Source organism: Dendropsophus ebraccatus, chromosome 5, assembly GCF_027789765.1.
Source record: "Dendropsophus ebraccatus isolate aDenEbr1 chromosome 5, aDenEbr1.pat, whole genome shotgun sequence".
NCBI classification, from domain to species: domain Eukaryota; kingdom Metazoa; phylum Chordata; class Amphibia; order Anura; family Hylidae; genus Dendropsophus; species Dendropsophus ebraccatus.
This window is the reverse complement of record NC_091458.1, coordinates 26111625-26139108: the sequence shown is the minus strand read 5'-3', so window position 1 is coordinate 26139108 and position 27484 is coordinate 26111625. Positions and strand designations below refer to the sequence as shown.

Below are 27484 nucleotides of genomic sequence, written 5' to 3'. Positions count from 1 at the left end.
TGCTATATAACATGACCCACCAACTTCCCTACACAAAAGTACAATGTTCTTGCACCCAAATAGGCCCCATCAACCTCAAGGCTCCACTGTGGCTGCTATGGCATGGTTATGCCCATGTATACCCAAGTTATACTGACATCCTTTCTTCTTCAAGAGCAGGGTTTCTCCATTACAGTCCACACAGACACTCATTTGGTCATGATTAGAAGGTATCTTGTAGAGAGGAAAGCTGTAGTTACTCATGTGACCTATTGGGAGCACTCAAGTAAACACTGTGTAAGAATTAAGATGTGGTAGGAAAACTCAGGTTTGACATAGGTAATGCCAGCTACCTGAGGCCATTGTACAATGTCTGCCATTCAATGCCCCCACCCATCAAAGCATCTCATGAAAACCCTGTGTAGTGTCCATGGTCGTGTCATGGTACCACCTTAAAAGAGGGGGGGACATATTATGGCCACATGAAACCAACCTACTTGGTTCCTGAGGTCTCTATCATAGTCACCATAGTGTTTCTAACCAAAATTCACCTTCTGAGGTCATCTGTTTCAGTTAAGTTCAATTTTTATTAAAGTATTGTATTGTCCCCCAAAGTTTATACAAATCACCAACATACACTTATTACGGGAAATGCAGATAAAGCTTTTTTTTCCCTGCATCAAGGCTTCACTTCCTGGAAAACATGGTGATGTCACTTCCTGGATAACATGGTGATGTCACTTCCTGGACAACATGGTGATGTCACTTCCTGGATAACATGTTGATGTCATGACCCGACTCCCAGAGCTGTGGGGGCTGTGGCTGCTGGAGAGGATAATGGCAGGGGGATGCTTAGTGTCCCTCCAGTGCCCTGTGTCCCTCAGTGTCCCCCTGCCATCATCCTCTCCAGCAGCCACAGCCCGCACAGCTCTGGGAGTCGGGTCGTGACATCCCCATTTTATCCAGGTACTGAAGCCTTGATGTAGTAGTAAGTGCAGGGAAAAAAACACTTTGGGGGGATTGATGATGACCGATGTACAAGTACGCTGGTCTTATATTAGGCCCCGCCCCCTTTCCCCCGGCAGGATTCACTAAGAGGCGCACGCCTCTTAGTGAATCCAGCAGGCCGGGCGCCCAGCGTACTAAATTTGGATCATGATTTACGCCTCCTCCCCGCCTTATCATGCCCCCCAAGCTCCCCCAGCCCGCCCATCTCCCTGATTTGCCCCTTCTCCCTGGCGTATGCCTCGGGCGTATCTTTCATAAATGTCCCCCTTTATGTGCATTTTCCGTAATAAGTGTATATTGGTCATTTGTATAAATTTTGGAGGGCAATACAATACTTAAATAAAAACTTTCGCCGGACTTCTCCTTTAAGAAAAATGGGCACATATGTGGATATTTAAACCGTGACCTTACTGTTGCCTCCATGTCTAGACCGTGGCTAAAATAGTGGGGACCAAAATAAGCAGTTATTCATATCTCAGCTTTCTAGGACCCTGTAAGTGTGACATTGGATGGGATTATACTGGGGTTAACATCTTTGTTAACAATCTTTAAGTAACACAGACTGTAGTGTTTTATTTGGCTGGAGGGCACAGGTTCCGCACCTCCAGTGTCATCTCCGCCGCTGGTTTACCACAAGTTTCCAGAGGTTGTCTTAATGTTGTCTGAGGTTTCCCACTAAAGCACCCACTAATCACAGAGGAGTTTCCTGAGGAGCTACAATTAGAAAGCAGGAAACATGTTGGACGGGAACTTTACAATGTAGCGCTGGACACTTAGGTCACATGACCAGCATCTCAAGTAGATGAATATTTATCTGCTCCGTCTTACAACTCGAGACACCGAATGATATTTGACTGTATGAATCAACGTATTCCTATATTGGCTCTTATATATCACATCACAGACCACTGTGACCTCCAACCCCTGCAATCTCGAGAAAAGGACCCCAGTCTTACGTTAGAACTCTCTACACATTCCCTATGGCCGTTGCTAAAAACTACCAAACACTGTACTCATCTCTTTCTGTCGCTCCCATAGAGAACAAATTCAAATGGGAGACTGAACCACAATTTTCAAGATCACGGGAGACCCATTGGTGAGACATCCTGCGATCAGCTAGTTATCCCCGATCCTGCGAATAGGCGATAACTAGGGATGAAGGTGACTCAAGCATGCTAGAGTCCGATCATCCAGAAGTTGAATACCAGTGGCTGAAAAAGTTGGATGCAGCCCTAGGGGGTACTGAAAAAAAACATGGATACAGTCATAGGCTATGCTCATACAGTGTAAGAGACCGGCCATTCCGTGACCCGGCCTGGTCACGGAACGGCCGGTCTCTGAAAAGATCATCCTGGCCGGTACTGCAGATGATCTTTTCGACCGTAGTGTTCTGATGCAGACGCATCCGTGCGCGCCCGCATCAGAACTCCCCACAGCACACTATGGAGCCTGCAGCCGGAGCCGTTCTCTCCACAGTGTGCACTGGCATGGTTTTCTGCGGTCGCTATTTAATGAATACACTGTACACTATGGGGGAGATTTATCAAAGGGTGTAAAATTTAGACTGGTGCAAACTGCCCACAGTGACCAATCACAGTTTTACGAAATATAGGGTGTGTGAACATAGCCATAGGTTGTATCCTTGTTTTTTCCGTATTCCCTATGGTTGCATCCAACTTCTTTAGCCACAGGCATCTGAATGCCTAATGATCGGACTCGAGCATGCTCATGTCTAGAGATAACTGTGTCAGATGGGAATATGCCTTTAAAGGGGAAGTCAACAGGAATAGTACAAATAGTACAGTGATGCAAGGACCTGGTGCAACCCCTTCAAACAACTGATCGCCACGGGAGTTAGGAGTCAGACCAACACCAATCTAGTTTTTAGGCTTGGACAAGTTTACAGGCTGCAAAACCCCTTTAACAACACTTTGTGAGAATTAGGATTAACTGATAATCAGAGGATCACTGCTGATTATCTAAGTGATCAGCTGGACAGCTGCAGTGGCTGTATGGTTCTCCTGCAGCGGCCACTATAGGAGAAATGTGGTATTACATTGTATTTACATGAATGGTCATAAATGGGTCTTCCAAAGCAGAAGCTGCTCTTATATTAAAGCATACTAATATACTCCTAGGGCTATTCCTATACACAACCCCTTTAAAAAAACAATCTTATATGAATTCTTGTGAATACATAAAGTGAACGCTACCTTTTTTCTTCATGCTAAATATTCCAAAAAAGAATGCAACAGATTAAATCAAAATGGCCTCTCCTCCTGCATCTCTTACATTCCTGAACCGTACTGTGTATACAGGAAAGTATCACATATTTCAGGTTCCAAACATCTAAATGTCCTCCACACGTCCTGGCGAGACATCCTCCTTATAATAACACTGCCAGGTGATTTGCTGAAAGCTTTACATTAAAATTCCACTGACGCTACCTCTAGATATTTGAAGGGAATTTAAAGGGAATGTATCACCTAGATTTTGTTTAATTTAACTTAAATTACTTGTTTAGTCATTTTTATGGGAGAAGCCATCTTGCCTGAGCTATTTTTAACAGCATATAGTGATATACTTTACAGCAAGCCTCAGGGACATAGACAGCAATGGAAAAGAGTAGACTGGATACATTCAGCCAATGCTGCGGTATCCTGACGCCACCACTACAAGGAGTACTGGTGCCGAACAACAGATCAGTGGGGGTGCTGGGTGTCAACCATAGCCTATTCTGTGAAAAGTCTATCAATTATTTTTTCCAGGACTATCCCTTTAGGGAGTTAAAAATATTCTGGTTTTGTATTTTTAGCTTTAGAAGGAAATGGAGAAGAAAAGGACCATGTATTGTTCCTCGGTCGCCATGTACCTCTCAGTCTCATAAAGATTCAGCAATTTCTGTGGAATGTGACTTTTGAGGGGACCACAAGCTTCATTAAGCTGAAGACCTCCCACCATATGGCTGGGGAGAGGGAGACTACTCCACAGCACAGCCTTCAGGGGGTTAATTGGTTGCAGATTTTTGGGCCGTCTACAGAAATATTCCAAATACAGCCAGAGATGTGACTGCTCACTCTAGACTAATGCAGAGGAGAGAAAATTCCCTTATTCAGCATCAGTGTGACCTGATAGGTGGTGGATTATGGGCTCTTCTGGTTTATGCTCTTTGGGGGTCCGACAAATGAGACCCCCTATTAATTATCAGAACTAAAGGACAGCAGAGCTTACTAAAGGTCCTATTACACATTAATATCGGCCATATTTGGCTGATTAACGGCCATTACAGCCGATAATTGCTTTGTGAAATAAAAGGCAATTAGGGATGGTACGAACCGAGTTCGGTTCGGGTTCGTATGAAACTGAACCCTCGGTAATGATTCCCGCTGTCTCCGTGCAGCGGGCGGATCCAGGCGGTCCTCCCGGGCAGACAGCGGGAATCCGATGCCGAGCGTTCGGGTTCATCCGAACCCGAACCTCGGCGGATTGGGACCATCCCTAAAGGCAATGATCAGCCGATATAAATAATGTCGGCTGATCGTTGTCTTTCATTGTCTTTTAACATGTTAAAAGATAAACAACGTGGAGAGCAACGATCCGCTGCCGTCGGGAGCAGCGGGAGCAAGCTGCCGCTATCTCCTATGAACTCCTTGATCGATATGAAAATCTTCCAGGGAGCCCCCCGCCCCGCAGCTCCCCGTGGCCCCCCCCCCCCTGCACTTACCCACTCACTGTTGGTGGGTGTAATAGCGCTGGCAGCGAGCGGGGAACAAGAAGCAAGCAAGTGCTGACCTGACAGGTCGGCGCTTGCTTGCTCCCAGAGATCGCCTCGTTTAATAGGGGCTTAAGTGTTTACCCATGTTCTTGGGTATGTTTGGTACCTTAGCTCAGCACTAGAGATGAGCGAACCGGGTTCGGGTTCGAGTCAATCCGAATCTGAACGTTCGGCATTTGATTAGCGGGGGCTGCTGAAAGGTTTTCCACATAGCCTTAGGGCTTTATCCAAGTTCAGCAGCCACCGCTAATCAAATGCCGAAAGTTCGGGTTTGGATGGACTCGAGCATGCTCCAGGTTCGCTCATCCGTACTCAGCACCACTCATTGTGATGATCTCCTACGGCCCTGAAGGGCGGACCCCCACCAATCTAACATTGATTGTCGATCCTAAAGCCCATATTACCGGGGCAATCTCTGGGAGCATGCAGGCGCCAATGTGTCAGGTCAGGTGCTCGCTTGCTACTCATTCCCTGCTCGCTGCTGGCGCTATTACACGCTGCTGCTGCTCCTATTAACCGGGGTGACGGCAGCAGAGCGTTGCTCCCCACAACGATCAGAGGACGCCCGAAACTCTCAGGATTTGTAGTTGGACCACCACCAATCATCATGTGGATGGGAGATACTTTACGATCTTATGATAACCCCCTTTAGGTCATATGAATTTAATTTTATATTTTGTTTTGTTTTTTTATCCTGCTCATATAGTTTTTTTTTTTGAAGAAAAAAAAGACTAGAATCAAACCAATGATGAGTCAGACCATGTTCCCACAAATTGTTTTTGTCTATATTTTCAAAAACAGCTTTATAAAAAAAAAGGCTGAATTTTTTTATTTTCTTCTGAAATGTTTTTTTTTCAAATGTTTATTATATTATTTTTTTTCTCACAACAGCAGATGCTGTTATGCAATATGCAATATGAAAACAGCACAAAACACATTGAAAAACAGACATTTTATGACTCTTTGCACTATAACAGATATATGAAAGGTATGATGTGTCTCCTTGACCCAACAGCTAGCCATCTAACAGTTTCAGCAGTCCTAGTTTCCTGTTACCCAGATGGCAGTGCATTGTGAGAGCTAAGATGACAGCACACAGCTACACTGTTAAGTCACATGTCTGACAACGCAGTGGGACTAAGCTGCTGTCTGTTTCCAAGGGCAACCAAAAGATTTCTGAATACAGCTTTGGATGTGAATAGAGATAAACAACCTGAAATATTTTTAAATCAGTTCAAAACTAGTTAAGTATTTAAAAAGTAACCCCCGAGTAACAGAGAAGCAAAGAGACATATTTTACTCACAACCCTGAGTAGACTTTACTCCATATAACATTCCACCCTCAAGCAATACAACAGTCCGGAATATTTTGGAAACGTATTTGACAGAGCAGAGTAAAGAAGAGTTTGTCATCTCAGCCCTAAGCTTCATCACACATCGCAGTACAGTCGCGGTACTGCGCCATTTCAGTTAAAATGCTGCAGTACTACGACCATACTGCCATGAAACTGCAATGTGTGTGAACACAGCCTTATACCATAGATATATTTAGCTCAGCTACATCTAATTATGTAGTAATAACTATTTTCATGTGAACCATGATATGGAAGTGTTTTTTTTCCCCCTTTCGGCTCGCAAGCATTCGAACAATGCAATGTAAACTCAGTTAAAAATAAAATCAGATCTCGGGGGGCGCAGCTTGAGAGAAGGGGGATGGGCAGTTCAATGTTTATTTATCCACATCTGCATAAGAACACACAGCATGCACGGAGATTGTGTAGCAGAGCTGAATTTGTTGGCTTCCTTTATGCACTTTGTTAATGATAATGTATAAGGTTTACCAACATGTAAAATCAAAGCCAAACAGCATTCTCAGCTCTACTACATCTGTATGTAATTGTATAAATTCCCATACTCTGCAACTGTGAACCTTGAGATCAGCTTTAGGGTATGTTCACACTACGGAATACTCGAGGAAATTACAAACTAAGGCCGCACGGAAATTTTAAGCGAATTTCCGCCTGTCCCATTGACTTAATGAATTTCTTAAGCTTAATCCGCCATTGGCCCAAAGAACTGACTCAAGCACTGTGGGGGAGATTTATCAAACATGGTGTAAAGTGAAACTGGCTCAGTCGCCCCTAGCAACCAATCAGATTCCACCTTTCATTTTCCAAAGAGTCTGTGAGGAATGAGAGGTGGAATCTGATTGGTTGCTAGGGGCGACTGAGCCAGTTTCACTTTAAACCATATTTGATAAATCTACCTCTGTGTGTATACTCTCACCTATGAGATAGGTGTAAAGTGATTTTTTCAATCCTGAAATCAGGCAGTTTTCTTTCTGTCCACTAGGCTTAAAACTAAGCTGAGACTTCCTGTTTTGTCTGTGATGATAAGTTGGGGGGTACTGTAAAGCGATCTGCACAGAATTACAGCAAAAGGTGACACTAGTAGATAGCAGAGACAATAGATGATGTTCACAGGTCAGTCTCCCCACCTTGTTGAATGACCTTTGCACAGGTCACAGGGGTTACAGAGCATGCTTACAAATGTGTCCTATACAAAGAATAGGGTCTGGAGATATTCACTGTGTCTATGTCTATGAGGCTTGCCATAAAGCATGTGACTATCTGCTGTTTAAAACAGATGAGGCTGTCCTAATAATGATGTACTGGAAATAAAAAATGACAATACAAAAAGATTTAAAGGGGTTATCCAGCATAAAACAGCACCACTCTTGTCTCCAATTTGAGTGGGGTTTTGCGACTCAGTTCCATTGAAGTCAATGGAGCTTAAAGCAAATCTATACTCACCAACCCACCCACCCCAAACCATTGGTAATGTTCGATGCGAACAGTAAATCCTTCCTGGTCATGTGACTCAAAATCGCTGTGAGAGGTACGGACTCCACTTTGCAGTCACAGCGTTTCACAAATGACTGATTCTGATGCTGGTGAAGACGGCACAGGCCCACTAGACATGTTAGCCTACAACAAGAAGCTTTGCTGCGGCAGTGCGCCTGTGCCGCTTCCAATTGCTTCGGTGCATGCGCAGTATTGTAACCAGGGCCGAATAGAAGAATTATAGCCAGGTGCAGAACTATAGATGAGGGGGTCGGGAGGAAGGAATTGAACAGGCGTAGCAGGCCTAGGGCACGGACAGGATAAGCCACACCTCATTGACACCACTACTCATAAATAAAGGTTTTTCACCCCAACCATGGCACCAGGCAAATTTTCAGTCACACGACTGGGAAGGATTGACTGGATTGGAAGGATTGTCAGTAATCAAATGGTACCAAGGGTTTGGTGGGTGAGTACGGATTCACTTTGATTTCAAACCAAACCTGAACTGGAGACAAAACTTGTGCTGTCTCCAGTGGAAGGAAGGAAGAAGGAAGAGTCTGCTCTCTGGCGCCACCTGTTGGAAGCAGCATTCCTGCAGGTCAATGCTCAGCCAGCCCCTTCAAGAGCCTTAAAACATGACTGGGGATTAGTAGGCAAGCCGGAAACTTCTCCAAAAGAAAAAGCCAGTATCTCATCCAAAAGTAAGTTGGATGCTGCTTCCAATAAATGGCACCAGAGAGCAAGTTCTCTTCTTGTGGGGGAAAGCTACTTTGCATATGTTTCACTGCCTGACCTATAAGATGCCACATGCATGTTTGGCACTCAAAGTTATGGAGCTAAGTTACCGTTTCTGAATGCTATAGGAAACCTTATATCCCCCTCACATCATTGAGTAAGAGTGGTACAGCCCTTTAAGTCAGTGAGAAACCTGAGGTTGAAAACAGAAGACAACACACTACGGAGATGATACCCAAGAAGTCAAAACAATGGCGAGAATAATAAAACTAATGATAAGAATGAGTCAAAATAATAATACAGATTACGATGAAAACATACATAATAAAAGACAAAATATTAGAATGAGTATAAAATAATGGATGAATACCAGACATCTAATAGGCTCCAATACAGTCAGGACTACCGTACATAAGATAGATTGTTATAGAAGCTACACTGCAACAAATGATAGTGAATGTGACTGCATCGTAAGTCGCCATGTAGCCACGTGTGTCCCCTTTTTCCAACTCTTTGCAGGTGTCACAAAAAGGAAGTCAGGGGTTTGACAACTATGGCCTTCTGACTAAACGGCAATATTTTTAATGCAAGTATGGCAAAAAAACTCAATAAAATTAATAAATACCTCGATAACTTGACGAGTAAATAAAATGTGAATAAGTTAAATGCTACAAAAAACAAAAACAATTAGTAAAAAAATATAAAAACACAATTGCAAGTGACAATAATGAAATAAATAAAATGATTTAAAAAAAAACTAAATAAGAATATAAAAAAGTATATTACTAATAAACAAACCAAAATAATAATTATAAAAAATAAGCCAAAATAATAATATAATAATAATAATAACAACAACAATAATAATATAACACATTATGAAAAAAATATATAAGACAAAATAATTATATTAAAATATTATTTGAAAAAGTACAAAAAGAAAAAATATATATAATTAAAGTAACAATAAGCCAAAATCTAAATCACACAGTTACATCAATTACATATAACAATAATAACATATAACACAAAAATAAAATAATAATAATAACAATAATAATACATATACATATAATAATGCTAATAATAATAATAATAATAGGAATCCTCCTCTGTTAAGCATTCTTGCCAGTCCATTGGGGTTTCTTGTTTATATTGGCGCAGTGTCAAAACTACCAGCACCCCCCCAAATGGAAACATAATGGACCCCATTGGCCCGTTGATGGGATTCGTCATGATACGTATGAAAACAAATCATACTAGTCGTGAATCATAACACTAGTGTGAACAGAACCCAAGTCATAATAATCATATAATTCCACCTCCGTCCATGTGTGGGTCCAGAATCCCCCTTTAACTCCTGCACATGTAATGACAGCTGTCTATCTATCATGTACCACATGCAGCTCAGCCTCCATGGATCCGCCGACCTCAAAAATACTATATATTCTGTATTAAGTCTATGACACGTGATACGCAGCCCAGCAATAAGTAAGTACCCCCCTGATCATAGCACTGGGTACCAGGGAGCTGCCTATTACTACACCAATAATAACAATGTGACAGCCTAAGGATATCCAGATGCTGCACTCCTCCTGCCTGGCAAGGATCCTGCAGCCAAATATTTCTCTGCCTGGTGAAGGGAAAGGCAGTGAGACCCCTTTAATGCCCAGGCAGGGGCTCCCACAGCATTGCAGAGAGAAGCAGCTGGCTCATGGAAGTTGCCAGGCATCTCACTGACCAGAATGACAAGCCTTGCAAGGGCAACTTAGCAGCATCATTGCATGCAAAATGCTCCAAGACAAAGCCATGCATGACTCACCTGGAGTGGGATGCATACACGACGAGAAGAACAGGGCGGAAAAAGATGGGATCAGCAGGTCATGGGGTGACAAGGAGGCTCCTGGCTATAGGGACAATGCTGTATTGTCAATGCAGATCAAGCCCTGTCCTCTGCTCCATGCACAATGAATGCACTGGAGTTCTCTCTCTCTCTGCTTTCTTGTAATGACATCATTCCTCAGGACCACAAGCCAATCAATGTGCTGAGGGAGAAGCCTGCTGCATAGCATTGTGGGAGGTGTAGTGCAGCTGGCTGGAATTCCTAGTCTGGCATAATGGGGGATGGCTGCGGGAAGACTACACCTCCCAGGAGAGGCTGCATTCAGCATCCTGACAGCAGGAGGAGGCTCACACATTTTGAACTAGGAGGCTGAGCGGAGCCAAAGGAAAAGCTGAGAAGTTTCCTCATATGGAATAATGTGGAGGAGCAAAGGACGCGTGGTTGTAATTAAGAGTGAAAGACATGCCCTTTAAATTAAGAATAAAAAAAAAAATAATAATAATAAAAGAAATTAAATCATCCAGTAAAAGCGTTCCATCTGTTCCTGGGAAAGCTGGGTGACTGGATCACTTTATCCGCCATGCAGATTTGCTTTTCTTAAATTTGCAAAAAGAATGTATTCAGCAATTCTATAGTTAAATGTGTTCTTGGCATCTTACAGCTCTGATGTAACTTTCCATTAATAACCCCCCCACACACATAATAAGCTGCGTTCCCACCGGTGTGAAGACTAAGCTTGTTTAGTAGCAAAATTGAATAGAAAGTCTCGAATTTTTAAGCTTTTATTTTATTGTTTTTGAGCATTTTTACACCTATTTTTATTTCATGAAGCCCTTTTTTTAGCATATTGTTGCGCGTCTAACATGTTGTTTTTTTTTTTGCTAATAAGGTCTTTCATCTACAATTTCCAAAAGAGAAATTCAGACATAGAACAAATCCATTTGTGGCTGGTTTAATTACGGCCGTAAAATGAACCAATGTATGAACTGTCGGGTGGTTACAAGATTGAATATAATGCAGTTCAATGAGAAAAAAATTGACGTGAAATAGGTGTTATCTGAGGTGTAAATGGGCATTTTATGCCTTACAATACACAAAAACGATGTGAAAACATGGCCTTCCACAGATTCGCCATCCAGTATCAATAAGCCATTCAGTGGTCTCTTAGTTGTATCTGTTTCTGGAAGAGCTTTGTGACAATAAGTATGGCCTCCATTGCAGTACAACTATAAGGACCCCTTTACAGCCAATGACTGGCTGAGCAAGCCCTACGTGTCACGTCCCAGGTCCCCACTCAGACCTAGAAGCGTCCGGGATCGGGGAACCGGAGCTGTGGGATACCCGCACCAGTGCTGGAGCGGAGGAGGTGAGAGCATATTACGTCCTTCATCCTCCCCAGCACTCTGTCAAAAATCACCCAAGCCTGGAGTTCTCCTTTAAAGTCGAAACCTGTGCCCTGTAGCCTAAGGAGGCCCTAAAGGTTCCTTATCCCTATGAGGGGACCAATACCAATACATTAAATGTGATAGTTGGGCCCTTATACAGATTTTGATCTGGGGTATTTGCATAATTATCAAAATGTTTGTAGGAAGTCTGAGTGACAATGACTATGGCTGGGAACAGGAAAACTCCAATAAGGGCTGTAATTTATCCTTACTAGAAGCAGTGCAGCACTCCAGCATGCTAAAGTCCGATCGCTCGGAATTGGATTACTAGAGTTGATCGAACCTCGGGAAATCCTAGGTCCGATCGAACTCGAACATTCACAAACCCTTCTCTATTTGATTCCCGATGCCTTCCCGTTCCGTGGGAAAGGTGGAGACTGCCCAGGTACCGCCTGGAATTCTGGGATTCAGCCTAGGTAGTAGGCTGAATCCCGGAATTCTAGGCGGTACCCGGGAAGTCTCCTCCTTCTCCACGGACCGGTTTGATCAACTCTATTGATTACCAGTGGCTAAAGAAGTTGGATGCAGCCCTAGGGAGCTTTTGGCTGAAGAAGTTGGGTTAAGACTTCTGGGTTCAGACAAACTTGAGCATGCTCGAGTTTCACTCATTTCTAGTCATGTGGTTGGTGGGTATATGAGGGGTATAATAGATAGTACTCATATCCCTCATCGCTGTTAGGGGTAAAAGGGGCAATTTATCATAGCTGCAGTAAGCAATGATTATTGCCTTCTGCGCCAAGGGTGGCGGTATTTCTGACATTGTAGAATTTATGATCTGTGTTTGTGCTGCTGTGGTGCCAGTGTATGGACAAATGGCACCATTGTGAGTAAGTGGCATGGAAACCATGTGTGAGAGGTGAACAGGATACCAAGGTGCATGGGGGCAGATCGACCCCCTACAGTAGAGCAGCTCTCCACTGATATGAACCAGGGGGCTACCAGATGTGTCTAACACCTCCGCTTATAGGCAGGGTGTTGCCTTCTCCAATGAGTATGTTAGGCAAAAACCATCAGAGAACGAACACCCTGCAGTTACTGGTTGAAGAACATAAGCTGGTGGGGGCAGCGTTATTCTCTGCGGGATGTTCTCCTGGTCACTCATCCATGTGGAGGTGTTCTCAGCTGACCTGGGTATGAATACATGCATCATACAACCATACATGCTGATTGTCTCCACTGGGGGCGGATGAGTTCTTCCAGCAAGACACAGCATGACACATGACTAAAAATGTCTGACGTTGGTAGGAAGAGCATGACAAAGACTATGGGACCACCTTCTCTCTATGGACTGAAGCTGGGGGCCCAACGGAGGACCCTACCGTCTTCTGGTGGGCCAGTCTGACACTGCCCCCAGCAGCTGGAATATGCTTTGCAGACATCATGGCTCCAGATATCTGTGACACTAAACAGGATCTTACTGAATCATTTAGGGAACGGCAGAAGTTGGTTGCAGCCCTAGGCCTGCCTGAAAAACATTGATGCAGCCATAGGCCATAGACTGTATCCAAATTATACAGGACTCCTTAGGGCTACATCCAACTTTTTCAGCCACTGGTAATCAAATGTCGCACGCTCTGGTTCAGACGGACCCTAGCGTGCTCAAAATTTGCTCATCTTTAGTCTTTACAGATAACCGTCGTGTGACTACCCCTTTAAGAAGTTCGTCAAGGAGTTAAAGGAGTCAAAGAAATTAGCGCGGAGGACAATAAATACTGTGTAAAGTGGGAAGACATCTGATCTAACACGGCTGACGTCTGCAATATTTCAAATAGACAAAATCCAATGTGCGATGGAAGTTCTTATCTAATGATGTTATTCTAATAGAACGTGGTGATATTCATCTGTGAAGCGTCTGAAGACAGCCAGATCTGAACATCAAGGAAATTAATAGGAATCCTGAGAAAACGCCCCAAGTCACATTAACTGAACTATTTGTTTTATCTGAATCGAGACGTATTATGGCAGATTTATTATCTGAAAGTTTCTCTCCTCAGTTCTGTGTTGTAAAATTACACATATTTGTTTTAATGTTGAATTAAGGCTTTCTTCTTCCTAGCACGTAAAATAGATGTTCTCTGAAAAGGAGAAAGCTGTCTCTCTAGCGCCACCTATTGGTACCAAACTCTAAGGGCCCGACCTGCAATTGATTAAGCTGTTATCATCCCACCGTCCATCTGTGTAAAAGGAGTAGTGTCACGTCCATGTTACACTTTCTTAAAGGGAAAATATCTCAGATTATTAAGGGTTAAAGGGGTAGTCTGGAGTGTAATACTAAAAAAAAAAATTCTAATAAACTTATATTACATTAAACTAAATGCATCATTTTCTATTTATCTACTATTATATGTTGAGTGGCAGCGGTAGGGGGAGATATGGGCCTGTCTGCCACAAACCTCTGTGGTGGGAACTGATCGGGTATTGCCACTGACACACCGCTACTGCTGCACAACACACCACTCCAAGTGTACTGTCTAGTCTGGGGTATGTATTTATTATTGGTCTAATCTGGGGTCTGTATTTATTGATGGTCTAGTCTGATGTCTGTATTTATTAGTGGTCTAGTCTGGTGTCTGTATATATTGATGGTCTAGTCTAGGGTTTGTATTTATTGATGGTCTACTCTGGGGTATGTATTTATCAGTGGTCTAGTCTGGTGTCTATATTTATTGATGATCTGGTGTATTGTCTGTAGTTATAAGTGGTCTAGTCTGGTGTCTACATTTATTTGTGGTCTGGTCTATTGTCTGTATTTATTAGTGGTCTAGTCTGGGGTCTGTATTTATTTGTGGTCTGGTTTATTGTCTGTATTTATTAGTGGTCTAGTCTGGTGTCTGTATTTATTTGTGGTCTGGTTTATTGTCTGTATTTATTAGTGGTCTAGTCTGGGGTCTGTATTTATTAGTGGTCTAGTCTGGTGTCTGTATTTATTTGTGGTCTGGTTTATTGTCTGTATTTATTAGTGGTCTAGTCTGGGGTCTGTATTTATTAGTGGTCTAGTCTGGGGTCTGTATTTATTAGAGGTCTAGTCTGGGGTCTCTATTAGAGGTCTAGTCTGGGATCTGTATTTATTAGTGGTCTAGTCTGGGGTCTGTATTTATTAGTGGTCTAGTCTGGGGTCTGTATTTATTAGAGCTCTAGTCTGGGGTCTCTATTTATTAGAGGTCTAGTCTGGGGTCTGTATTTATTAGTGGTCTAGTCTGGGGTCTGTATTTATTAGTGGTCTAGTCTGGGGTCCATATTTATTAGTGGTTTAGTCTGGGGTCTGTATTTATTAGTGGTCTAGTCTGGGGTCTGTATTTATTAGTGGTCTAGTCTGGGGTCTGTATTTATTAGTGGTTTAGTCTGGGGTCTGTAATAATTTAGGGTTATGATGAAGCCGATCATATGCACATACTGTATTGTTATTGCAATGCCAAGCAGGTAAAGTTTTCACTACACAAGCTGCTTCCTACACTGTATTTAGAGTCTTCTTTATGTCATTTCTGAAGCAATGCCGTGTTGCTCTTCCTAAGGTTATGTCATGGGATCTCTGTGGCCAATCGCTGCTCCACAATGTTGCTATAGCCATTAATGGGGAGGTCAAGAGAATATAGACAGCAGCAAGAGAGGAGTTAGTTGATCTTGTCGGGGCAGTGACCTGTCATATGTGATGGTGTAGGCAAGGACAGGGCCTGCATGTGAGGACAGTGGGGGTAAGTGTGTGGTTATAAATATAGGAACTGGATGCCCAGTACTCATATGATTGTAGATTAGTGCTCATATTGACTGAAATCCATACATAGAAAAAAAAAAAGTAGGAGCCCCAGCAGTGCAGAGTATTTCAGGAAAGCTGTGCAACTAAGCTTGTGGGAGACAATACACTGCACATCTCCGTATTCAGAACATCACAACACCCCTCTGGATTCTTCTCTTTGTGAACAGCGGGATTAACCATGTGATTAAACAATGAATGAGTGCACATGTCTAGCCAGCGACAATGGATGTAATTAGAGCGTCTCAGAGCACCTCATGGCCGGTGATTTAGTAAACCTGTTGTCCGCTCAAAGACAGTGAGAACAAAGAGAAAGCTGCAAAATCCCTGAGAAAGCTAGAACTCACCCTGCACACAATATAACTACTATTTATCATGTCGATCCACGAAGACACCGATCTGCGACTACGCCTCCTGTGCCACAGTAAACCTAACTTATAATGCATTCATGAACCAGGAAGATTTGGATGAGCTTGGCTATAATTTCTACCCATCTGAATCCTGGCTGCAGTACATGGGATTATGGCAGGACCGACAGAAGTGACTGCAGTATGTAAGCAGCGTTCCCACCATGGGTGATTGTTTGTCGAGAGGGATCGACAGCCCCGTCCTTTGCGCGTCTAAAAATAAAAAGTATAAAAGTAAACGGGGATTAATTCTCTTTGATACATTGACGTTCCTTCATCTTAGAAGCCAATGTTCTCCAATTAGTGGATTTGCTGGTAACTGTGTTTGTCTCGTGAAGCGAGCAGCGAAATTCTTGAAGCATGGGACACCGAAGCCGTAAGACTTCCTGAGGATTACACGTACTGTATTTCCTTATGTCGGCAGCTGAGGAAACGTAATTGGAGATTTATTGTAGAAGAACAAGACGTTGATGTGAAGCTGTGTTACTTAGTGTATGGCTGGACTACTGTTACAAAGCTATATAACATCATGCCATCACATTGTCCTCTCTGCTACGCTATGACATAGCACTAGTGAAAAGGCACTGAAGAGGCTTGCATTGTGCTGGACTGACAGGGCACTACTATAGATGGCATGTGCAGGAGAATGGGTTACTGATGCACTAGGTTTTTGCAATGTGCATTGTAGGCAGAAGTGGAAAAATTCCAGGACAGCAAGGCTTTCCCTAAATAATGAACAGGCTGCACTGTACTGTGATTAGATTACTACAGTTACTACTGTAGATGATGGGTGGGAGGGGAAGAAATTATTAATTTTTGCAGGTGTTATCAGCAGAAAGGAAGGAAGGAGTTACACTAAGCCCTTCAGCTGCTGAGATGAGAGGGTGTGGTATCCCACCACGGGTGTTATTACTTTATACACCCCTCGCAAAAGCCTGTACTACAAGTTAGCATGGTAATGAAGTGATACTTAAGTTTTACCACTAGATGTCACTATTATCTGTATATGCACTTGATATTGCACACAGGGCCATATTAACAGCTGCTGCTGCCCTAGGCACTAAACCTGAAGACGCCCCATCTTCCTTCACCCATTAGCATCATGATTTTCTAGTTTCTGAACATCATATTGATACCTGATCAGTCTAACCACCGTACACCCCCTCCCCCCCTCGAAAAGACACCAGATTTACTGACAAGTCTGAACGGGAGGTGTGAGACTAAAAAAATAAAAACAAACAAAAAAGTTGTTTCCTTCCCCTTGCTCTCTGGTGCTGCCCGCCATCAAGGTGCTGCCCTAGGCACCGGACCACGGGTGCCTAGTGGTAAATACGGCCCTGATTGCACAGCTGTAGTGAACAAGGGGTTATTGCTTGTTTATGATCTGTGCACCAATATGAGCTCTCTTCTCTTCTTCACCTATCTCTATTTTCCTTCTTCTCTTCACGCTTCTTCTCCACCACTCACAGAGGACATTACACCTCCTGTAGGAAGTTGTCACACGGGGAGAGGAAGTGCGCGCCCACACTTAGTGAGTCTTACCCAAGTTTTGGTAGAGAGAGGACACAAGACAAGATGGTCCCTGCTGTGGTCCAGCTGGGCCCTGGCTTTGTCAGGTCCCCCCTCCAGTCAGTATCCAGTGTAGTCTAGTCAGGAGTGTGGTAGTGGACAGACACACATGGGAGACGGAGAGACTTTTCTTTTAGACACTATCTTTGGTCCAATTATGCAGTGCTAAACTACTTGAGAGAGGACAAGTTAGAGATCACCCCAACCCACATCATGAACATCTCTAAAAGTGCAGGACAGTAACCTGAAACAAGAGGAACTGATCCGAATAGAGCAAAGTTGCTACAAGCCTATGTACTCTATCTCGCAGCGCAGGTGTAACCAAGTAATTTGGCTACCTTGCTCAACTCAGGTAACAAGGTCTCTGGCTTGTGTCACCCTAATAGGACAGGAAACCCTTGTTTCCATCAATACCATTTAAATTTCCTTCATCTTGCATCCTAATTAAAAGGGTACTCCGGGCGGGGGTTATTTCTAGGGTATGGCCGGGGAAGGAGTGGAAATAGAGGCCACCAGTAACTTACCTCCCCGGTTCCAGCGCCGGGTCCCGGATTCCTGGTCTGAGCTGCAGCTTGAGACGTGACGTCTCAAGGCAGCTCAGCCATTCAGCGGTCAGATTGGAGTCCCGCCTCGGCCACTTAATAGCTGAGCTGCCCTAAGACGTCACATCTCAAGCCGCAGCTCAGACCAGGAAGCGGCGGCCGGATGGGAGAACGGGGTGACGCGATCCGGGACCCGAGCCTGGAATCGGGGAGGTAAGTGACCGCTGGCTTCTATATCCACCCCTTCCCCGGCCATATACTAAAAATAACCCCCCACACGGAGTACCCCTTTAATTTACCCAGTGACTATGTACAATATCATGATAGTCTCTCCCCCCCCTCGCCCCAATTTCAAACATAGGGACTTGTCATAACAAAGGGGTATCTCTAGGCCCTGCCTAACCTCACCAGTCCGGTTTGTGTCATGATTCATGTCTCCTATCTCCTCTTCTAACCAAAACCAGCTGAATAGAGTATCAGATATGATGTCTGAGAGTATCTACAGTTGTAAAGCTATAAGGGATGCACCTGGGCTATGGTGTCTGAAAAGCCCAAAGGCTCATCTGCCCTATGAGAAGACCCCTGTATTATAAAAGACAAATAGTGGGTGAGGTCCTCTTATAGATATATAGAGTGGATATACAAGTGAGATTTGTTGGGTACCTATAGGAAACTGCCTACTCCTAGCTGGTAGGCCCGAGAAATGTTACTTTTATGCTAATCCATACATGCTGCAGACAAACATATGTGAGGAATCCTGCAGACGTCTTCCTTTTTTTCAGAACAAGTCTCAGATGTCCGAGTTTACAGTCATAACCTCAGGCTGCACCCGACTCTGGGGAGAAACAACAGTTTAACCTCCTGACCATTTCACATTTCAGCCGCTCATATCCTGCGAGGAACATGGCAACGAGACGCAAGGACAAAGCTTCCTAAATGCCAGAGAAGACAACAGAAAGCAAATTCAGCTCTTGCTATGTAATTAATGCTGGCGGGCTAAAGTTATTTCTGTACAGAAGAATACGGGGATCTATATTGCAGAGAAGATCTTGAAACTCATCTATTGTTCAACTTTAGTGATGAGCGAGCATGCTCGTCCGAGCTTGGTACTTGTTCGAGTATTAGTGTACTCAATGGTACTCGTTACTCGGATGAGCATCTCGCGATACTCGAGAAAATGGCATCATCCTTTTCCTGCAAGTTTGGGCGCAATTTCTCAGCCAATCAACATGCAGGAGATTCTTTGGTACATCCTGCAATCTGGGCCGGCGGTGCTCGCCTCACATGCATGCTGGAAGAGAATAGGGGGAGAGCTGCTGATTGTCAGGGAGAGCGTTAGGGAGGGAATTAGCGTTCCAGTAGGCAGGGATACTAGACAAAGAACCCAACAGCCCTTGTAAGGGCTTAAAATCTTTATTTATTTTTTTAAAATACTCCAGACTGCTGGCTGGGACTACCACGATCTTCGCTGCACACTGTGGTGATCGACTGCTGGCAGAAAGGGGACAGCAGGTGTTGCATACAGACCCCAAAGAAGTCCTCAGTACTATTAATTTTTTGTGGCTGGTGCTGCTGCTGTTGTACATTGTATTGCTGTGATTTGTAGTACAGCTGCATAGAACCTCACTGCCCATTGTCTGGTGTAGGAGGTGGCATACACCATATAGCACCACTTACACACAGACTCTATACGACAACCTCCAAAAACTAGTCTGACCAATATCTGTTGTCATCTGCAGCCAGTCTACTGGGTTGCTTTCTTTTTTAGTGCAGCCATATCCAACCTCACTGCTCATTGTCCTGTGTAAGAGGTGGCATGCATCATATAGCACCACTTACACAAAGACTACGACAACGACAACCACTACCGACAGCACTATTTTCTTGAGGTTGACCCAAGCATTTTAGTACTCGCTCATCATTATTCAACTAGCCTGTCTTCTCTAATGAGAGCTCGTAGACCAAGAAATGGAATCCACGTTGTAAAAGAGTTTTTCCTTAACTATATAACTATCTGAACAGGGGATTAGACCACTGGGACCACCAATGATCAGTGGGGGTTGTACCATTGTGACCACAAGTGATCAGTGGGGGTTAGACCATTGGGACCACAAGTGATCTGTAAGGGTTGACCACTGGGACTATGATCCCAATATAGAAGGTGATGCTGCCCCCGGTTTCTTCCCATTCCATTCCTGACCAATATGGCCCAAACAAGTGGTTACTCAAAAGGTGTGCAGCGGTTCCTTCATTCTCATGATTTTCACCAATCAGACACATATCTAATTGATATTCTGTAGATTCTATTCATGGAACATAAAACATGTATCCTTCCCAAGAAGCCATTGTTAGATGTTTCTTCCTATATGGTCCTCAAACTGGAACCCCAAGTCTTTAAAAGGGTTATCCGGTTAGGTAAAATACATATTGAAGCATCCTTCTCCTAGAGATTAACAATTCATTCTATACTAAACATGGCATTACCTTTTCAGTCTCCTTCCCCCAGTTCTGAGCTGCATTGCATTGCACTGCACTGAATACACAGAAAACTGTGTGTGAGCTGTTATTTCTGCTCTCAAGCCCCTCCTCCCTCATGTAAACAGTGTCCCTGTCTGTCTGTCTCTGCACTCTATAATGCCAGGAGGGTTAATCTAAGGTCAAATTTCTTGTGACCTTACTGTAGTTAATCCTGCCTGTATCACAGAGTGCGCTGGCCAGGGACCCTGTTTACGTGAGCCATCTCAGAAGGGACAGACGAGGAGAGGAGACAGAGAGAAAAGTTCACACACAGTTTTCTGTGTCTTCAGCAGAAAGCAGCAGCTTAGAACTGGGGAAAGGAGACTGAATAGATAATAACAAGTGTGGAAGGAATTGTTGCTCTCCAGTAGGCGGGATTATTCAACATATATTTTAACCCCTTTAAGGTGTTTGTTCAACTTTGGAAAAAGATAAAAATCAGACAGCGCTATGTTGGGTCATTCAGGGGCATCTTAATACACTGTTGTTCTCATTGCAAAGGTTTCAAGCAAGCACCCTCTTGCTGAACTATGTTTTTGGCTTCCAATGTCTACACATTAAGTTGAAGGGTTCTCCATCCATGTTGGATCATCTCTGCTTGTTAGAAGGGCCTTGAGACAACTATCACATGGCATCCCAGATGAGACCCCAAGCAGTAAGCTGTAATCTGTGAATATCCTAGAGGTGAGGGTTTCATCTTCCTGCAGTGCCACTACAGAGAAAACAAAGCAAGTCCGGTGGGGTGGGGGTCAAAAATCATTACGGGGGTGGGGGGAAATAAAAAAGAAAGTATTCTCACCTGTCCCCATGCCGCATGACCGGGGCATGACGCGGCTCTGTGGGCTATCCATGTAATGCAGGACAGATCAGGTCTTTCAGAGTGAGAGATGCTCTTTGTAGCTCCTCTCCACCCTGAATATATATATATATATATTTATATATAATGTATGAAAATGGACAACCCCTTAAAATAAATAAAAAAACAATTGTAATCACCTCCGTCACTCTTTTCTTTTTTTATAAAAGCCAGGTCACCATAAAACTTCTCCTAATGAATGACCCACTGCAGAGTTTGCTGCCCAGACATCTTTGACCTGATCATATAAAACTTATATTCACCCCTCCCTGTTCCCTATTACAAGAAGTTTGAAAGAGACTCTGTACCCACAATCTGACCCCCCCCCCATAAACCACTCGTACCTTCAGATAGCTGCTTTTAATCGAAGATCTGTCCTGGGGTCCGTTCGGCAGGTGATGTAGTTATTGTCCTAAAAAACTACTTTTAAACTTGCAGCCCTGTGTCCAATTGGCGTGGCCTAGAGTGTCTGTGCCCTAGGCCTGTGACGCCTCTCCGTCCCTCCTCCCCATCCTGTGCATCATTAGGATTGCCCCAGGCAGGATTTCTCCTAATCATCACTTGTTCCCTGCACATGTACATGTGCATTTACGCCCTCCTGCGTTAAGGCCCAGGCAGTGGGGGCATAAATGTATGCCCACGGTCGTTAAGGGGTTAAAGTTGTTTTTTAGGACAATAACTGCATCACCTGCCAAATGGACCCCAGGACAGATCTTGGATTAAAAGCTGCTACCTGAAGGCACAAGCGGTTTGGGGAGGGCAGATTGTGGGTACAGTCACTTGAAGCCTCTCCTGGCCTGTGCTGTCAACAACATGGCACTGGTGGCATTTGGAAGGCTCAAGACCTATGGCATTCAAGAAAGAATTACGGGGCAAGGGGACAGTGGCTCCCTCCGTGCTCCACCTTAGTGTTAAATTGTATCCAGAAATAAGGGGGGGGGTGTATTTTTAAAAGTTCTTTTTATCCACTTTACAGTAAGATTACTTTATAGTTCTGGTCAAGTGCATATGACAGTGTGTACTCCATCGCTGCATTGCGGAGGACACTTATCTAAATTGCCTCTGGAAAAGCGGGAGATCTCGTTACTCGTGACTAATCCCAGATCATCTCATTGTTAATAAGTAAGTTTATCAGCTTCTCCCCAGTAGCCTGGAGCAGGACGCGTATGAACAGAATTTAGATGAGGTGATTATTCTTTTTTTATCCAAAAGATGATAATTCGGTCTTCTTTTTTTTCTGATGGAATGATGATGACATTGATATCTCAAAATGTGGCATAAAAAATGGAAGCAACAAAATTATTCTGTATCTGATATGTGAATAATGTCTACAAAGTGCGGTCAGGTTACAAGAGGACTCTGTACCTGCAAAAGTTATTACAGGATGCTGCTATACTGGGGAAGGTACCAAAAACAATGTGCCTGGAATAAGGTATTACAGGATGCTGTACTGCGGTAGGTTACCAAAGGACGTTGCAGCTAGATAGCGTATTATAGGATCTTATACTGGGGAAGGTACCAAAGGCAATGTGCCTGGAATAAGGTGTTACAGGATGCTGTACTGCGGTAGGTTACCAAAGGACGTTGCAGCTGGATAGCATATTATAGAATCCTATACTGGGGTAGGTAACTAAATGCAACGTACCTGGAATAAGTTATTATAGGATGCTATTCTGGGCTAGGTTACCAAAGGACGTTGCAGCTGGATAGGTTGTTACAGGATGCTATACTGGGCTAGGTTACCATAGGACATTGCAGCTGGATAGGTTATTACAGGATGCTATGATAGGGTAGGTTACCATAGGACATTGCAGCTGGATAGGTTATTACAGGATGCTATGATAGGGTAGGTTACCAGAGGACGTTGCTGCTGGATAGGTTATTACAGGATGCTATGATGGGGTAGGTTACCAGAGGACGTTGCAGCTGGATAGGTTATTACAGGATGCTATACTGGGGTAGGTTACCAGAGGACGTTGCAGCTGGATAGGTTATTACAGGATGCTATACTGGGGTAGGTTACCAGATGACGTTGCAGCTGGATAGGTTATTACAGGATGCTATGATGGGGTAGGTTACCAAAGGACGTTGCAGCTGGATAGGTTATTACAGGATGCTGTTCTGGGGTAGGTTACCAGAGGACGTTGCTGCTGGATAGGTTATTACAGGATGCTATGATGGGGTAGGTTACCAGAGGACGTTGCAGCTGGATAGGTTATTACAGGATGCTATACTGGGGTAGGTTACCAGAGGACGTTGCAGCTGGATAGGTTATTACAGGATGCTATGATGGGGTAGGTTACCAGAGGACGTTGCAGCTGGATAGGTTATTACAGGATGCTATACTGGGGTAGGTTACCAGAGGACGTTGCAGCTGGATAGGTTATTACAGGATGCTATACTGGGGTAGGTTACCAGAGGACGTTGCAGCTGGATAGGTTATTACAGGATGTTATACTGGGGTAGGTTACCAGAGGACGTTGCAGCTGGATAGGTTATTACAGGATGCTATGATGGGGTAGGTTACCAGAGGACGTTGCAGCTGGATAGGTTATTACAGGATGCTATGATGGGGTAGGTTACCAAAGGACGTTGCAGCTGGATAGGTTATTACAGGATGCTGTTCTGGGGTAAGTTACCAGAGGACGTTGCTGCTGGATAGGTTATTACAGGATGCTGTTCTGGGGTAAGTTACCAGAGGACGTTGCTGCTGGATAGGTTATTACAGGATGCTGTTCTGGGGTAAGTTACCAGAGGACGTTGCTGCTAGATGGCTGTATCATTGGGTAGTGTAGAAGGTTACGTTAGTTTACAATGTTACAATGTTAACACTATAGTCAGTTTAGAAACAACAAGGTGCTATGTTGGGCCACTGAGAAGTGACACAAGAGGAGTGAGGACCTTGCTCACAAGCTGTATGTCCTGCAGGAAGTGGTGTATTCTCTCCAGTTTGACACAGTGCTCTCTGCTGCCACCTCTGTCCATTTGAGGAACTGTCCAAAGCAGGAGTGGTTTTCTATGGGGATTTGCTGCTGCTCTGGACAGTTCCTGACATGGACAGAGGAGGCAGCAGAGAGCACTGTGTCAGACTGGAAAGAATACACCACTTCCTGCAGCACATACAGCAGCTGATAAGTAGGAATGAGCTAACCGCCGGACTTTTGGTCCGATGCCGGTTACTATGCCTGTGATGCCTGTGATCCCAAGGGCATAGTTGTGCTCCCGGGAATCTGCGGGCAGGATCTTTCAGGGAATTCAAGATACATTCCCTGGAAGATCCCGGCCGCAGATTCCCGGGAGCACAACTATGCACCCGGGATCGCAGGCATCGCTCTGGAGTGAGCGGCTTTCGGACCGAAAGTCCGAAAGTTCCGCTCATCACTACTGATAAGTACTGGAAGGCTGGAGATTTTTAAATAAAAATAATCTACAAATCTGTATAACTTTCTGACACCAGTTGATTTGAAAGCATTCCCCCCTCCGGAGTACCCCTTTAACCCCTCCACTGCCCTAAACCACCAATTACAGTCAGTTATCCCTTCATTACTTGCTATATGGCTCCACATGTCTGGTTTATAGTGCTGTATATTAATATGTATTTGTTGTTTAGGTCCCTAACTGGCCGCTCACTAGCTAGACAACTTACAGGAGGAACATTGCAGCTTATAGTTATGGTGGGCTGAGGTCCCAAACATAAGTTCCTTGTCAAGGCCCGGTCACTAATTTGACATTGGGGCCCAGAAGCTTCAGGTTACAGGTATTGTAGGGATGTATCAGGGTCCTACCAAGACAAGGGCTCAGCAATACGCCATACTATACATTATCCTGCTGGGGGTAGTAGCTTCCTACCGTGCTATCTACCCCACCCTGCAGTCCCATAGACCTAGTAGTAGACATGGTGACAGGCGCACGCTGTATACTGTACGGCATGGGTATTCTATGCATAATGCACTTTCAGAACTACAGACCTGTGAGGATTGGGAATTGGTATAATCCAGCAAGCCGGAGGTTCTCTCTCTCCTCAGAGGAAAGCAGCATTGCTCTTGTGTATTTTTGATCACTTGCTGAGCGGTGGTGCCACGACGCCTCCGGCAAAATAACTCTTAAAAACAAACACGCATTAAATACACAAACGTATCAAAGCGTCTGAGAGCGAAGCAGAATGAGATGAAGGAATGTACCCTGCATAGCACCAGCTGACTGCGCTACATCTAGGCCTAGCCTGCCCCACGGTGGTCATACCGAAAATTACAAGTCCTGAATATGTAGAGATGAAATGTGGAGAGGTACATTGTGCTGCACTGTGGTATATGTTTCCTCTGGTGGGGTGGTACATTATGCTGCACCGTGGTATATGTTTCCTCTGGTGGGGTGGTATGTTGTGCTGCACTGTGGTATATGTTTCCTCTGGTGGGGTGGTATGTTGTGCTGCACTGGGATATATGGTGCCTCTGGTGGGGTGGTACATTGTGCTGCACTGTGGTATATGTTTCCGCTGGTGGGGTGGTATGTTGTGCTGCACTGTGGTATATGTTTCCTCTGGTGGGGAGGTACATTGTGCTGCACTGTGGTATATGTTTCCTCTGGTGGGGAGGTACATTGTGCTGCACTGTGGTATATGTTTCCGCTGGTGGGGTGGTATGTTGTGCTGCACTGTGGTATATGTTTCCTCTGGTGGGGTGGTATGTTGTGCTGCACTGTGGTATATGTTTCCTCTGGTGGGGAGGTACATTGTGCTGCACTGTGGTATATGTTTCCTCTGGTGGGGTGGTATGCTGTGCTGCACTGTGGTATAAGTTTCCTCTGGTGGGGTGGTATGCTGTGCTGCACTGTGGTATATGTTTCCTCTGGTGGGGAGGTACATTGTGCTGCACTGTGGTATATGTTTCCTCTGGTGGGGAGGTACATTGTGCTGCACTGTGGTATATGTTTCCTATGGTGGGGTGGTATGTTGTGCTGCACTGTGGTATATGTTTCCTCTGGTGGGGTGGTATGCTGTGCTGCACTGTAGTATATGTTTCCTCTGGTGGGGTGGTATGCTGTGCTGCACTGTGGTATATGTTTCCTCTGGTGGGGTCAGTGGCGGTCTTTGGCACCAAGCACCCCAAGCGATCGATTGGGGCCCCCAACATCCAGGGGGGCCCCCCGCCCCGCTCTTGTGCTCAAGACTGCTGGACAGGGCCGCTGCCCCGCTCGCTGCTGCCATCTGAACTGTAACTATGAGCACTCATAATGAGCGCTCATGGTTACATGCAGCAGCACTGACAGGGCGGGAGACATTGGCTCCCTTCCTGTCAGTCACTCTTGTGGCTACAGAAAGGGTTTTCCCTGCGGTCACAAGTGGCAGCTTTGTCCTTGTGGTGCCGGCGCTCCAGTGACATCACCGGAGCATCGGCGCCAGGACAAGGGGAGTGCGGCCTCTTGTGATCACAGGGAAAACCCTTCCTGCGGCCACAAGAGTGAAAAGAAGAGGAGACGCCAGGACCCAGGTGAGTATAAGTGTTTGTTTTATTGTGTTATATACTATATGGGAGGGGGAGCACACAGGGGTCTGTTTAACTGGGGGAGCGCACATCGGGGGTCTATATAAATGGGGGGAGCACACAGGGGGGCTATATATCGGGGAAGACACAGGGGACTATATATAACTGGGGGAGCACACAGGGGGGCTATAGACTACTTGGGGAAGCAGAATGGGGTCTATATACAACTTGGAGAGCACACAGGAGGTCTATATCCAAGTGGGGGAGCACACAGGGGGGCTATATACTACTGGGGGAGCACACAGGGGTCTATATACTACTGGTGGGGCACACAGGGGGTCTATATACTACTGGGGGAACATACAGGGGGTCTATATACCACTTGTGAGGCACACAGGTGGTCTATATATAACTGGGGGAGCACACAGGGGTCTGTATACTACAGGGGGGGGGGGCTAAAGACCCCTGAGGGAGCACACAGGGGGCCTATATACTAGTGGGGGGAGCACACAGGGGGTATATACAACTGGGGGCAGCACACAGGGGGTCTATATACAACTGGGGCAGCACACAGGAGGTCTATATACTTCTGGGGGAGCTCACGGGGGGGCTATATATAACTGGGGGACCACACAGGGGTCTATATACTACTGGGGGAAGCAAACAAGGGGTATATTTTGCTGGGGGCAGGACACAAGGGGTATATACGATTGGGGGGAGCACACAAG

The 27484-nt window shown here is 44.8% G+C and overlaps 1 protein-coding gene across 1 annotated transcript in view; it reads right to left on the bottom strand.

Moving 5' to 3' along the window:
* Nucleotides 1-10331, bottom strand: part of RAB30 (RAB30, member RAS oncogene family) — a 74966-nt gene extending 64635 nt beyond the window's left edge. Inside the window, exon 1 of the mRNA XM_069969715.1 lies at nt 10166-10331. The gene's annotated coding sequence lies outside the window, so the exon portion shown is untranslated. The remainder of the gene's footprint in view (nt 1-10165) is intronic.
* Nucleotides 10332-27484: the final 17153 nt, after the last annotated feature.